Here is a 14,899-nt window from a genome sequence, read left to right as displayed (position 1 = left end):
TTATCGCAAAGCATTGACTGATAAAAATGCTACTTATCATCAACCATTACATTATAACAAAACATTAGGTTATTGCCTGAAAAGAAGCTTGCGAAAATATGACATATACTGAAAAATTCTTGGAGCTTTATGCTTTCTAGATAATGCATATTAATGATTGCTTCAGCAAATATTCTGCCAATTTCATAAAATTCACATGCTGGTAAAAAAAGTACTACTTTGAATAACAAGTCGAAATTAAATGTAACTCTACTTTTTAATTCATTCACAACTGGGCAACATGGTAGCACATTGGTTAACACTGTTGCTTCACATCTCCAGGGTCACAGGTTCGATTCCCGGCTTGGCTCATTGTGCGGAGTCTTCATGTTCTCCCAGTGTCTGTGTGGTTTTCCTCTGGGTGTTCCGGTTTCCTCCCGCAGTCCCAAGATGTGCAGGTTCGGTGAATTGGCCATGCTAAATTGCACTTACAAAAAAGTTAGGTGAGGTTACTGGGTTACGGGGATAGGGTAGAGGTGTGGGCTTAAGTCGGGTGCTCTTTGAAAAGGGCCAGTGGTGATTAGATGGGCCGAATGGCCTCGTTCTGCACTGTAAATTCTATGATTCTGTAAATTCTATTATTCTACTGAACTGTAAATGCCAATTTGCTGCTAAATGCACAATAGTTTTCAGTTCAAGGATGATGGCAGTTGGAGATGTGATTACAGTGAATCTCGTCTGGTGAAAGCATCATAGTTCTATTATGTCGGGATGATATTTTAAGATACAAATATAGAAATTATTTTATGACCTTACTATTTTCAAAAATGTGCATATGATTGCAATAAATTGGCTTTCCTCATTTGTAGAATTACATAAAGTACTTTATCTTACTTCATGATTAAATTCTCGACGTCTTGATACATTATAGAAATTACAGAAGGATGTGAAATCGTACTAACATTACATTAATTATATATGGTCATTCCTAGGAAGATGTTGAACTGATAGGTGTGTTCTAAAGGAATTTAATAGATGCAGAATAGTTTATGGTACAATGCATAAATAGAAGAAAGCTGCAATTCATTCACATGAATGTATAAGTTCAAACATTTATTTTAAGTTTGTTGATCAAAGGCTAATGTTTCACTTGTATGAAGAACATTAACTTAATAGTTCAAAGAAAAAACTGGAGATGGTTGAAATGTAAAACAAAAATAGAAAATGATAAACTTGCATAGCAGATTTCTTAGCCTCAATAGGGAGAGCAGAAAAGTTAACAATGAGTATAAACTCTCTTGGAAAAAGGGAAAGGAAATAAAACATTGCCACAGAATTTGCAGTACAATGAATGGCAAGGCTGTCAGCCAGATGTCTGACACTCGTACATGAAGTTAAGAACAAAGAGTTACCGTCAGCGACTTCCGGGTGCGGCGATGACCAGCTAAGTCGCACGTTTCGGCAGCTCCTGGTGGAACGGACTTTTGGGCTCTTAATAGGAGCCCCATCAGCAATTTTAACGGCAAATAACACTGTGCGGTAATCCAGAAGGGAATCCCCCCTGGACACGGATGGAAAAAAGAGAGGAAAGTAGCCGGATTGCGGTGGATCCTCAAGAGCAGCGGCCAGGAAGGCAGGCACAAAGCAAGATGGCGTCGGAAGGAGGCAGTTTACTATGGGGCCCTGACCAACAAGAGTTCCTGCGGCGTTGCGTAGATGAACTCAAAAAGGAGATGAAGAAGGAGCTGTTGGCCCCGATATTACAAGCAATTGAGGGGCTAAAGGAGGAGCAAAAGACCCAGGAACAGGAGCTTCGGGTCGTGAAGGCAAAGGCTGCTGAGAATGAGGACGACATACAGGGCCTGGTGGTGAAAATGGAGATCCATGAGGCACAACACAAAATATGTGTGGAAAGGCTGGAGGTGCTGGAGAATAATGCGAGGAGGAAGAACTTAAGGATTCTTGGTCTTCCCGAAGGTGCAGAAGGGGCGGACGTCGGGGCATATGTGAGCACGATGCTGCATTCGTTAATGGGATCGGAGGCCCCGACGGGTCCGCTGGAGGTGGAGGGAGCCTATCGGGTTATGGCGCGAAGACCGAGGGCTGGAGAAATTCCTCGAGCAATAGTTGTGAGATTTCTCCGATACAAGGACAGAGAGATGGTCCTCAGATGGGCAAAGAAAACACGGAACAGTAAGTGGGAGAATGCGGTGATCCGCGTATATCAAGATTGGAGTGCGGAGGTGGCGAGAAGGAGGGCAAGCTTTAATCGGGCCAAGGCGGTGTTGCATAAAAGGAAGGTCAAATTCGGAATGCTGCAACCGGCAAGACTGTGGGTCACACATCTAGGGAAACACCACTATTTCGAAACGGCAGACATTTATTGTCGAGGAGAAGCTGGAGTGAGCGGGCCAGAAAAAGAACGTTTGGGACAAAAGTGGGGGGGTGAATTTGTGGGATGAAGGGGGGAAAAGGGGGAAGAGAGGACTTCCCAAGTTGTTAAACCTGCGACCCTGTAACTTCTCTCTCTTCCCCATGTCATGGGGGAGGGGGTGAGGGAGGATGAGGAGCTGAGGGCGCCGGCCATTGGGGGCGGGGCCAAAAGGGGAAGCGCGGGCTTTGTTCCCGTGCTATGGTAATCATGGCAGGAACAGGGAAGCAGGAAGGAGGGGGCCTCGCACAGTGTGAGCCGAGGTCACGGGGGGAAGCCGAGGTCGGCCAGAGTTTGCTGACTTCTGGGAGCAACATGGGGGGTGCAATTACGCTAGCTTGGGATTTGGCGGGGGGGGGGTTAACTGGGTTGCTGCTGCTGGGGAGAAGGGGGAGCTGGTATGGGAGGGGGGGGTCGGGGTGGGGGGGCGCCGCCTGGGGGGGATACAGCTACGTGGGAACCGGGTGAGGAGCTGGATTGAAAAAGGAAATGGCTAGTCGTCAAGGAGGGGGGGGTAAAGAGCCCCCCAACCCGGCTGATCACGTGGAATGTGAGAGGGCTGAACGGGCCGATTAAGAGGGCATGGGTACTCGCACACCTAAAGAAACTTAAGGCAGATGTGGTTATGCTTCAGGAGACGCATCTGAAGCTGATAGACCAGGTTAGACTTCGCAAAGGATGGGTGGGGCAGGTGTTTCATTCGGGGCTAGATGCAAAAAACAGGGGGGTGGCCATACTAATGGGGAAGCGGGTAATATTTGAGGCAATGACTATAGTGGCGGATAGTGGGGGCAGATACGTGATGGTGAGTGGCAAACTGCAAGGGGAGGCGGTGGTATTAGTGAACGCGTATGCCCCGAACTGGGATGATGCCAATTTTATGAGGCGTTTGTTAGGACGAATCCCGGACCTAGAAGTGGGGAAGTTGGTAATGGGTGGAGACTTTAATACGGTGCTGGACCCAGGGCTGGACAGATCGAGGTCCAGGACCGGAAGGAGGCCGGCTGCAGCTAGGGTGCTTAAGGATTTTATGGTGCAGATGGGAGGAGTAGATCCCTGGAGATTTAGTAGACCTAGGAGTGAGGAGTTTTCGTTTTTCTCCTATGTACATAAAGTATTTTCACGAATAGATTTTTTTGTTTTGGGAAGGGCACTGATCCCAAAGGTGACGGGGACGGAGTACATGGCTATAACCATCTTGGATCATGCTCCACACTGGGTGGACCTGGAGATAGGGGAAGAAAAACAACAGCTTCCACCCTGGAGAATGGACACGGATTATTGGCAGATGAGGGGGTGTGTTTAAGGGTGAGGGGGTGTATTGAAAGGTACTTGGAAATTAATGATAATGAGGAGGTACAGGTGGGAGTGGTCTGGGAGGCACTGAAGGCAGTGGTTAGAGGGGAACTGATATCTATTAAGGCACATAAAGGAAAGCAGGAGGGTAGGGAAAGGGAGCGGTTGTTGAAAGAACTTCTGAGGGTGGACAGACAATACGCGGAGGCACCGGAGGAGGGACTATACAGGGAAAGGCAAAGGCTACATGTAGAATTTGACTTGTTGACTACGGGTAAGGCAGAGGCACAATGGAGGGAGGCACAGGGTGTACAGTACGAAAATGGGGAGAAGGCGAGTAGGTTGTTGGCCACCAACTGAGGAAAAGGGGAGCAGCGAGGGAGATAGGGGGGGGTGAGAGATGAGGAGGGAGAGATGGAGCGGGGAGCGGAGAGAGTGAATGGAGTGTTCAAGGCATTTTATAAAAGATTATATGAAGCGCAGCCCCCGGATGGGAAGGAGAGAATGATGTGCTTTCTGGATCAGCTGGAATTTCCTAAGGTGGAGGAGCAGGAGAGAGTGGGGCTGGGAGCACAGATTGAGACGGAGGAAGTAGTGAAAGGGATTGGAAGCATGCAGGCGGGGAAGGCCCCGGGACCAGACGGATTCCCAGTTGAATTCTATAAGAAATATTTGGACTTGCTGGCCCCGCTACTGATGAGAACCTTTAATGAGGCGAGGGAAAGGGGGCAGCTGCCCCTGACTATGTCAGAGGCAACGATATCGCTCCTCCGAAAGAAGGAAAAAGACCCGCTGCAATGCGGGTCATACAGGCCCATTTCCCTCCTGAATGTGGATGCTAAGATTCTGGCCAAGGTAATGTCAATGAGGATAGAGGATTGTGTCCCGGGGGTGGTCCATGAGGACCAAACTGGGTTTGTGAAGGGGAGACAGCTAAATACAAATATACAGAGGCTGCTAGGGGTAATGATGATGCCCCCACCAGAGGGGGAAGCGGAGATAGTGGTGGCGATGGATGCCGAGAAAGCATTTGATAGAGTGGAGTGGGATTATTTGTGGGAGGTGTTGAGGAGATTTGGCTTTGGGGATGGGTATATCAGGTGGGTACAGTTGCTGTATAGGGCCCCGATGGCGAGCGTGGTCACGAATGGACGGGGGTCTGACTATTTTCGGCTCCATAGGGGGACGAGGCAGGGATGTCCTCTGTCCCCGTTATTGTTTGCACTGGCGATTGAACCCCTGGCCATAGCACTGAGGGGTTCCAGGAAGTGGAGGGGAGTACTTAGGGGGGGGAGAAGAACACCGGGTATCTCTGTATGCGGATGATTTGTTGCTATATGTGGCGAACCCGGCGGAGGGGATGCCAGAGATAATGCGGATACTTGGGGAGTTTGGGGATTTTTCAGGGTATAAACTGAACATGGGGAAAAGTGAGTTATTTGTGGTGCATCCGGGGGAGCAGAGCAGAGAGATAGAGGATTTACCGTTGAGGAAGGTAACAAGGGACTTCCGGTACCTGGGGATCCAGATAGCCAAGAATTGGGGTACATTACATAGGCTTAATTTAACACGGTTGGTGGAACAGATGGAGGAGGATTTCAAGAGATGGGACATGGTGTCCCTGTCATTGGCAGGTAGGGTGCAGGCGGTTAAAATGGTGGTCCTCCCGAGATTCCTTTTTGTGTTCCAGTGCCTCCCGGTGGTGATCACGAAGGCTTTTTTCAAAAGAATTGAGAAGAGCATTATGAGTTTTGTGTGGGCTGGGAAGACCCCGAGAGTGAGGCGGGGATTCTTGCAGCGAAGTAGGGACAGGGGGGGGGCTGGCACTACCGAGCCTAAGTGAGTACTACTGGGCCGCCAATGTTTCAATGGTGTGTAAGTGGATGGGAGAAGGGGAGGGAGCGGCGTGGAAGAGATTGGAGAGGGCGTCCTGCAGGGGGACTAGCCTGCAAGCAATGGTGACGGCGCCGTTGCCGTTCTCACCAAAGAAATACACCACAAGCCCGGTGGTGGTGGCTACATTGAAAATTTGGGGGCAGTGGAGACGGCATAGGGGAGGGACGGGAGCTTCGGTGCGGTCCCCGATAAGAAACAATCATAGGTTCGTTCCGGGGAGAATGGATGGGGGATTTGGAGCATGGCAAAGAGCTGGGGTAGTACAATTAAGAGATCTATTTGTAGATGGGACGTTTGCGAGTCTGGGAGCACTGACGGAGAAATATGGGTTGCCCCAAGGGAATGCATTTCGGTATATGCAATTGAGGGCTTTTGCGAGGCAACAGGTGAGGGAATTCCCGCAGCTACAAACGCAGGAAGTGCAGGATAGAGTGATCTCAGAGACATGGGTGGGGGACGGTAAGGTGGCGGACATATACAGGGAGATGAGGGACGAGGGGGAGATCATGGTAGATGAGCTGAAAGGGAAATGGGAAGAAGAACTGGGGGAGGAGATTGAGGAGGGGCTATGGGCTGATGCCCTACGTAGGGTAAACTCATCGTCCTCGTGTGCCAGGCTAAGCCTGATACAATTTAAGGTGCTACACAGGGCGCATATGACTGGAGCACGGCTTAGTAAATTTTCGGGGGTAGAGGATAGGTGTGCGAGATGCTCGAGAGGCCCAGCGAATCACACCCACATGTTCTGGTCATGCCCGGCACTACAGGGGTTCTGGGTGGGGGTGGCAAAGGTGCTTTCGAAGGTGGTGGGGGTCCGGGTCGAACCAAGCTGGGGGTTGGCTATATTTGGGGTTGCAGAAGAGCCAGGAGTGCAGGAGGCGAGAGAGGCTGACGTGTTGGCCTTTGCGTCCCTTGTAGCCCGGCGCAGGATATTGTTAATGTGGAAGGAAGCCAAATCCCCGGGTGTGGAGACCTGGATAAACGATATGGCAGGGTTCATAAAGTTAGAACGGATCAAGTTTGTGTTAAGGGGTTCGGCTCAGGGGTTCACCAGGCGGTGGCAACCGTTCGTCGACTACCTCACAGAAAGATAGAGGGAATGGAAAAGAAGTAGATAACAGCAGCAACCCAGGGGGGGGGGGGAGGAATCGGACGGACTCTCAGGGATGTTATTGTATATGTATAGGTATTTGGTATATGTAATTGTATATTGGATTGTTGGATTGTATTTTTGGAGAGTATTTATTTTGGACAAGGCAGTTGCCATTTAGTTTTGTTTTTTGTTTTTGTTTATATATTACTTATTTATTTGTTTAAAAATGGCCACGGTTATTTATATTGCTTTATTGTTGTGTAAAAGAAACACTACGTATTGTTATGTTTGGCCAAAAAACTTGAATAAAATATATATATATTTTTTAAAAGAGTTACCGTCAGCGATACCCAGGACCTCCTTGTGCGCACTGTTCCAGTCTTCGCTGAAGGAATTATTAGAAATCACTGATTTGATATGAACTACAACTATTTATACTGTACACTATTCTCACTGGAAAACCAATGAAAATGTTAAACCTTTTTCAATCAGGAGTAACTATGTTTTTAAATGATTAGCTAAGTAATAACTACTGAACAATCCCTTTGGTCCTGAAAAACAAATTGTCCAATTCTGAAACTGACAGGCCAGGGAGAAGGTGAAGGTCTCAGCTACATTGGTAGGATTTGGCTTTGGGGGGGGGGGGGCCTAACCCTGGCGGAACCATCCAAAGTTAGCGATTTAAATCGCCTTTTCGGATGGTTCACAGTGCAGCACAATTGCGTGGGGAAGATAGTGCTTTGGACAATTGCCATGCAAATGCTGACCTGGGAAGTTCTGAGAGGAACCTCTCAAATCCAACACTGGGAAGTCCAGAGGTTATGGCCCATTATGATTTATATTCTCTGCTTTTTACTTTCTGGTTTGTTGTCTGTGAGAATTCTTCAATTGGATTGGCTGATTTGCTTTTTTACTGCTTGCCCTGTCTCTGGCTACTACAAATTCCCTGTAAATTGTGGCAAATAGGAATAGACACCATTCATTAACTTATCTGTTCTCTCCAGAGGCTAACTTTTGCAGAGTATTCAAGCACTTTCTGGTGCAAGTAATTTCCTTTCAACAGCATAATTAAGCATACCTCAACATTACTTTGTTCATCTTCACACAACACTTCTTTTAATTCCTCAGAAAACCTCGGAGCCATTTGATCTCCAGCTACCAAATGAGATTTTAGGCTTTCCAAGTGGGGTTTCAAAATCTTCTCCGATTTCTTTCTGTTGGGTACAAATATACAGTTCACAGCCAAAATAAAATGTAATTAACTACCAATAACATGTTGATATTTACTAACAGCACATGAAAAAAAATTGTAAAAACAAAAAAAAACAAAATGCAAGTTACTTTATCACAATTACATCTTTTTTATTGCATGATTTTGCTATGTTGCGCGGAACCTCAAGGTTTCTGGGCATAATTTTAAGCAAAGATTAAAAAACAGACAAAACCCTATAATGAAAGCAAATCTTTAATGGTGAGCTCAACATTGTAAGCTTTATGTCGTATCACATTACTAATAACCAAATTAAGTCAGAAATAAAATAGGAACCATGAAGATCTAAGTAATGTGTGTGTTGTCAATTTTATTAATGTAAAAGGTGGGCTACCAGTCCTTTGTCTGGGAAATCCTTGATGAACCGAATGGCCTATTCCCGCTCCTATTTCTTAAATCGAGCGATTAAAATAAAAAAATAAGAATTTGAAAACAAAACACTCTTTCATGAGGTAATAAGCAGAAATATTTTTCCTATGGACCAAATATCGAACAGCTTTCATTCAATAATTAATATTTCATGCAACAATTAATATCCTTCACAATTATTGTAATGAACAATATTAGTCCCACAAATATGAAACACATACCTAAATTCACACAAAATTATACTTGACTTTTTTTTGCAGTTAATTTGCTTTTGTTTATTATACTTGATTCTAGTTTAATTAGATTTACAATTTTTCCCATGTGATTTCTATTAATCATATACCTCCTCAGTGTCTCTGTCAAAATCCTCAGGATCAAAATATGTATCTACACCTATTTCATCAATGTTTGTTAATACTCTGAATATTTCATCATCGGTGCCAAAGGCAGCATCTGCAGTACCACCCTCTACATTTTCAATGACGCTTTTTACATTTTCAATGCTTCTCGTAACATTAATTTTTTAATGATATACCATGGTAGAATTTCCTTCTTGAGCCCAAATAAAGAGATTTCTTGACGATCCTACTCAACTGTTATATTTACTGATTTTTTTTCAAGAAGGGTTTGGATTTTTTTGTTGTTCACATAAGAACATTTAGTGAGTCAGGTGGCTCACTTAAAGATGGCAATTGTCCTTTACCATTTCTGGGGAAAAGCCTCTGACTATCCACTAAATTTATTCTGAGGTTTAATAAATTTAGTGGATAGTCAGAGGCTTTTCCCCAGAGTAGAGGGGTCAATTACTAGGGGGCATAGATTTAAGGTGAGAGGGGCAAGGTTTAGAGTAGATGTACGAGGCAAGTTTTTTTTACACAGAGGGTAGTGGGTGCCTGGAACTCGCTACCGGAAGTGGTAGTGGAAGCAGGGACGATAGTGACATTTAAGGGGCATCTTGACAAATACATGAATAGGATGGGAATAGAGGGATACGGACCCAGGAAGTGTAGAAGATTGTAGTTTAGTTGGGCAGCATGGTCGGCACGGGCTTGGAGGGCCAAAGGGCCTGTTCCTGTGCTGTACATTTCTTTGTTCTTTGTTCATTGTAATACAGCTTTACAAATTATGTTGTAGGACTAAAAAATGATGCTGGATCTTTATCCAAATGATCAGTGTTAAAACAAAAAGGAAACTCAAAAGCTATGTTGGCCATAGGCTCGATGTTAGGCTTTTCATACTGTCATTTTATTCTATTAGCATAGCCGAACAAAATTTGGTATGAATATGCAGTAATAGCATGCAAATTGGTCTCCCACAATTGCCTCGAGGCAGTGGTCTTTGCATTGCTAAACTCAATTCCTTCTACATCATTACCACAGCCTGGCATAATTCATCAGAAAAATTGTTCAACCTTATTGCAAGTGCCTAGCCAGTAAAACCATCAGTTGCTGTTAACCACTGTCTGACAACAGAATGTTAGCTCCACCATCCCCAGTTCCCTGCCACTCCTGCACTTGTACGAATCTCCCTTGGGTAATGTTAGACACTACACTTGAGCCTGCCAAAACAATTAACCCCTCTGTTAATTAGAAGGAAATGTCAAGTTCACAGATGGTACAGCTGGCATGCAGCCATCCAGTCAACTGCTACTGAAAGCAGCTACCCTGCTGCTGACAACTGTTCCAAAACAGCAGATGTCAAAACCTTACCCAGTTGAAAAAAGGCTAAACAACAGGGAAGGCTCCATGGTTTCAGACCACAACAAATACTTCAATAATTTAATATTAATCTGCCTGTTGTTATATTAACTGATCTTACATGAATATGGTGCATTACAAAGTAGGCAGCATAACTGGACTAGCAACTTCTGCATACTGCAATTAACAATTGAATTACTGATGGAAGCATGCCCTTTCAGTGTTTCACCTAATGAAAATAAATGTTAAAATTGCAAGACACCACTGAAGCACTCTTGACTGCCTGGAAACTGATCAACAGTTATGGGGGCGGGGGGGGGGGGGGGGGGGTCAAATGCTGTCCAAAACTTGTCAGATTGAGAGCCAAGTGAAATCCAGCATTAGGCTTTATTAAAATGATGCCAACAAATAATTGGACCAAACAGGTGTTCTGCTGAAGCACACTGTTGAGGGAGATTAACTTGCTCTTGGGCTGACCAAGAGATACGTCAAGTCGAGGGGTAGGAAGAAGGAGATCCCAGGCAGGGTCAAAGAAATAAACCAGGAGAGTTTCAAAGTTCCTTGTGGACTCGAGAAGATCACGCCCACTTCTTCTGGAAGGACAAAGAAAACAAATATGCAGCCTCCAGCAGTCCTTATAACGATCACTTGTTAGGCCAATAAGTGTTTGATACAGCAATATACAACATGCGTGACACAGGTTCCACCCATTTCTTTTCATTCAAACACTTAGCGAGGCCAGCAGGTTACACAGCTTGACTTGAGCCAGACAAAATCTCTGTAACTCTAGACTTACGTGGTTAAACTATGAAGTGCTGGTTTTGTAACTTGCTCCAATGGAATACTCCTCAAGTTAAGGGAATAAAACTAGAGTGCACAAAAAGAAAGGGAATTATGGTTAGAAGAAACTCAAGCTACTTTCCTCTTAAGCATTCAAAACATTTTTATCTACAGATCTGGTCCATGGAATTCCATGGACGACATTTGCTTTGGTATTGATTAGGATGCCATAAAACAAAATATCTACAGATAACAATTGCTAAGTTCATATGAAATTCTATGCAAAAAAGACTAACGCCCTGTTGTTAATAAGAGATTTGACATTGTATCCGTTACGGTTTACTGTTTATTGGTGGGGGTACATTTTGAAGAAAATTGTGAAAAAGGAGAATAAAAACATTTTTAAAAAGACTAAAGCCCATCTGGCTCACTTTCTGCATGATAGTGGGTTTGGAGCACCTTGCCCACCTATACACATCAGGACCACTCAATACTCAAACCTTACATACTTCCAGTGTTGGTAATCCCTGACACATTGACCCTGCTAAATTTGTGCCACCTGTCAAGGAATACCTTTAACCATGTTATTGCACAGGACTACTGAAAGGCACTGGTGTCAGATCAGGCATTAAACCATGTCACCATGATAGTAGTACACAGTGCTATATGACCAATCAACACAAAGCATCAGGCAATGGTTCAATACCCTGGCTATCTCCAGAAAATGACGTGTTCAGGCAGATAAGTGCCCAGAGGGTCTTTATCGTGGAAAATATCAAAAGACAGAGGAGTTAATCCTTAAATTACCCAATGGTACTCCTCAAACTACAAACCATGACATAGCTACAGCACAATTCAATGGAAGAGCAATGGACATGCTGTGGACAGTTAGTGAAACTTCACCGATATTTGACCAATGACGATAATTGAAATGGGAAGCATGATGCAAGATCTGGAGTTTAACTCTCATATATTTTCTATTGCACTGATTACATAACATGCTAAATATTTACACAATGTAATCAAGAATGGAAGGAAAGATATGACATTACACAGAAAAATAGGAAAGCTTCCTCTTCTCGGCTATAACAGTGCACCTGAACAACAAGATTAAAGCGTTTCTAATGGTACCAGTGTGAATTTTCTCCATCCCATGCACCAAGTATTCTCTCATTTCCGCTGCCAAATTTAGGGCCAGCTTGCACACGTGTCCAGAAGCAAAGTGGTTATACTGACCAAATTCCGTTTGGAGCAGTCCTTACAGCTTACCTGAATGCTATAACCCTTGGTAACGAAGATAGTCTATCACAGAATTTCTACAGTGTGGAAAGGAGCATTCGGCCCATCGAGCCTGCACTGGCTTGCTGAAAGAGCATTCCAACTAATCCCACTCCCTTAACTTATCCCCATAACCTTGCACATTCTTCCTTTTCAGATAGCAATCCCATTCTCTCTTCAGTACCTCGATCGAACCTGCCTCCACCACCCTTTCATCACCTCAAGGTGAAAAAATATTTTCCTCACAGCGCGCTCCTTTTGACCATTATTTTGAATCTGTGCCTTCTAGTTCTAATATTAGGCGGGAACTGAAGAACATAGATTGGGGGCGGATGTTTGAGGGCAAATCAACATCTGACATGTGGGAGACTTTCAAGTGGCAGTTGAAAGGAATACAGGACCGGCATGTTCCTGTGAGGAAGAAAGATAAATACGGCAATTTTCGGGAACCTTGGATGACGAGTGATATTGTAGGCCTCGTCAAAAAGAAAAAGGAGGCATTTGTCAGGGCTAAAAGGCTGGGAACAGACGAAGCCTGCGTGGAATATAAGGAAAGTAGGAAGGAACTTAAGCAAGGAGTCAGGAGGGCTAGAAGGGGTCACGAAAAGTCATTGGCAAATAGGGTTAAGGAAAATCCCAAGGCTTTTTACACGTACATAAAAAGCAAGAGGGTAGCCAGGGAAAGGGTTGGCCCACTGAAGGATAGGCAAGGGAATCTATGTGTGGAGCCAGAGGAAATGGGCGAGGTACTAAATGAATACTTTGCATCAGTATTCACCAAAGAGAAGGAATTGGTAGATGTTGAGTCTGGAGAAGGGGGTGTAGATAGCCTGGGTCACATTGTGATCCAAAAAGACGAGGTGTTGGGTGTCTTAAAAAATATTAAGGTAGATAAGTCCCCAGGGCCTGATGGGATCTACCCCAGAATACTGAAGGAGGCTGGAGAGGAAATTGCTGAGGCCTTGACAGAAATCTTTGGATCCTCGCTGTCTTCAGGGGATGTCCCGGAGGACTGGAGAATAGCCAATGTTGTTCCTCTGTTTAAGAAGGGTAGCAAGGATAATCCCGGAAACTACAGGCCAGTGAGCCTTACTTCAGTGGTAGGGAAATTACTGGAGAGAATTCTTCGAGACAGGATCTACTCCCATTTGGAAGAAAATGGACGTATTAGTGAGAGGCAGCACGGTTTTGTGAAGGGGAGGTCGTGTCTCACTAACTTGATAGAGTTTTTTGAGGAGGTCACTAAGATGATTGATGCAGGTAGGGCAGTAGATGTTGTCTATATGAACTTCAGTAAGGCCTTTGACAAGGTCCCTCATGGTAGACTAGTACAAAAGGTGAAGTCACACGGGATCAGGGGTGAGCTGGCAAGGTGCATACAGAACTGGCTAGGCCATAGAAGGCAGAGAGTAGCAATGGAGGGATGCTTTTCTAATTGGAGGGCTGTGACCAGTGGTGTTCCACAGGGATCAGTGCTGGGACCTTTGCTCTTTGTAGTATATATAAATGATTTGGAGGAAAATGTAACTGGTCTGATTAGTAAGTTTGCAGACGACACAAAGATTGGTGGAATTGCGGATAGCGATGAGGACTGTCGGAGGATACAGCAGGATTTAGATTGTCTGGAGACTTGGGCGGAGAGATGGCAGATGGAGTTTAATCCGGACAAATGTGAGGTAATGCATTTTGGAAGGTCTAATGCAGGTAGGGATTATACAGTGAATGGTAGAACCCTCAAGAGTATGGAAAGTCAAAGAGATCTAGGAGTACAGGTCCACAGGTCATTGAAAGGGGCAACACAGGTGGAGAAGGTAGTCAAGAAGGCATACGGCATGCTTGCCTTCATTGGCCGGGGCATTGAGTATAAGAATTGGCAAGTCATGTTGCAGCTGTATAGAACCTTAGTTAGGCCACACTTGGAGTATAGTGTTCAATTCTGGTCGTCACACTACCAGAAGGATGTGGAGGCTTTAGAGAGGGTGCAGAAGAGATTTACCAGAATGTTGCCTGGTATGGAGGGCATTAGCTATGAGGAGCGGTTGAATAAACTTGGTTTGTTCTCACTGGAACGAAGGAGGTTGAGGGGAGACCTGATAGAGGTATACAAAATTATGAGGGGCATAGACAGAGTGGATAGTCAGAGGCTTTTCCCCAGGGTAGAGGGGTCAATTACTAGGGGGCATAGGTTTCAGGTGAGAGGGGCAAGGTTTAGAGTAGATGTACGAGGCAAGTTTTTTACGCAGAGGGTAGTGGGTGCCTGGAACTCGCTACCGGAGGAGGTAGTGGAAGCAGGGACGATAGGGACATTTAAGGGGCATCTTGACAAATATATGAATAGGATGGGAATAGAAGAATATGGACCCAGGAAGTGTAGAAGATTGTAGTTTAGTCGGGCAGCATGGTCGGCACGGGCTTGGAGGGCCGAAGGGCCTGTTCCTGTGCTGTACATTTCTTTGTTCTTTGTTGTTCTTTGTTCTTGATGGTCTCTTGAGACAAACAATTTCTCACTATTTACTGTCCATACCCCTCAGGATGTTGAACAGCTCTATCAAATCTCCTCTCAGCCTTCTTTTCTACAAGGGAAACAAACCTAAACCTTCCAATCTATCCTCATGCCTACAGCTGTTTATCCCGGGAATCATTCTTGTAAATCTCCTCTGTACTCTCTTCACATCTTTCTTCAAGTATGGCACCCAGAACTGGACGCAGCATTCCAAATGAGGTCTAATGAGTGTTTTATGCAAGTTCAACATGACTTCCTTACTCTTGTACTCAATCTCTATCTTAATAAAACCTAGCAGACATAAAAT

General features: G+C 44.9%; 1 long non-coding RNA gene across 2 annotated transcripts; it reads right to left on the bottom strand.

The window, feature by feature from the left end:
• Positions 1-237: 237 nt before the first annotated feature.
• LOC140392910 (uncharacterized) lies at positions 238-10,910 on the bottom strand. Of its 2 annotated transcripts, none has more exons than XR_011935450.1 (3): positions 10,828-10,910; positions 7,774-7,909; positions 238-466 (listed from the first exon to the last, which is right to left on the bottom strand). It is a non-coding gene; the product is annotated as an uncharacterized lncRNA (long non-coding RNA). The 2 variants fall into 2 exon arrangements; XR_011935451.1 differs by having other exon boundaries at positions 238-456.
• Positions 10,911-14,899: the final 3,989 nt, after the last annotated feature.

This window comes from Scyliorhinus torazame, chromosome 16, assembly GCF_047496885.1.
Source record: "Scyliorhinus torazame isolate Kashiwa2021f chromosome 16, sScyTor2.1, whole genome shotgun sequence".
Classification (NCBI taxonomy): domain Eukaryota; kingdom Metazoa; phylum Chordata; class Chondrichthyes; order Carcharhiniformes; family Scyliorhinidae; genus Scyliorhinus; species Scyliorhinus torazame.
This window is presented reverse-complemented; position numbering and strand designations above follow the sequence as displayed.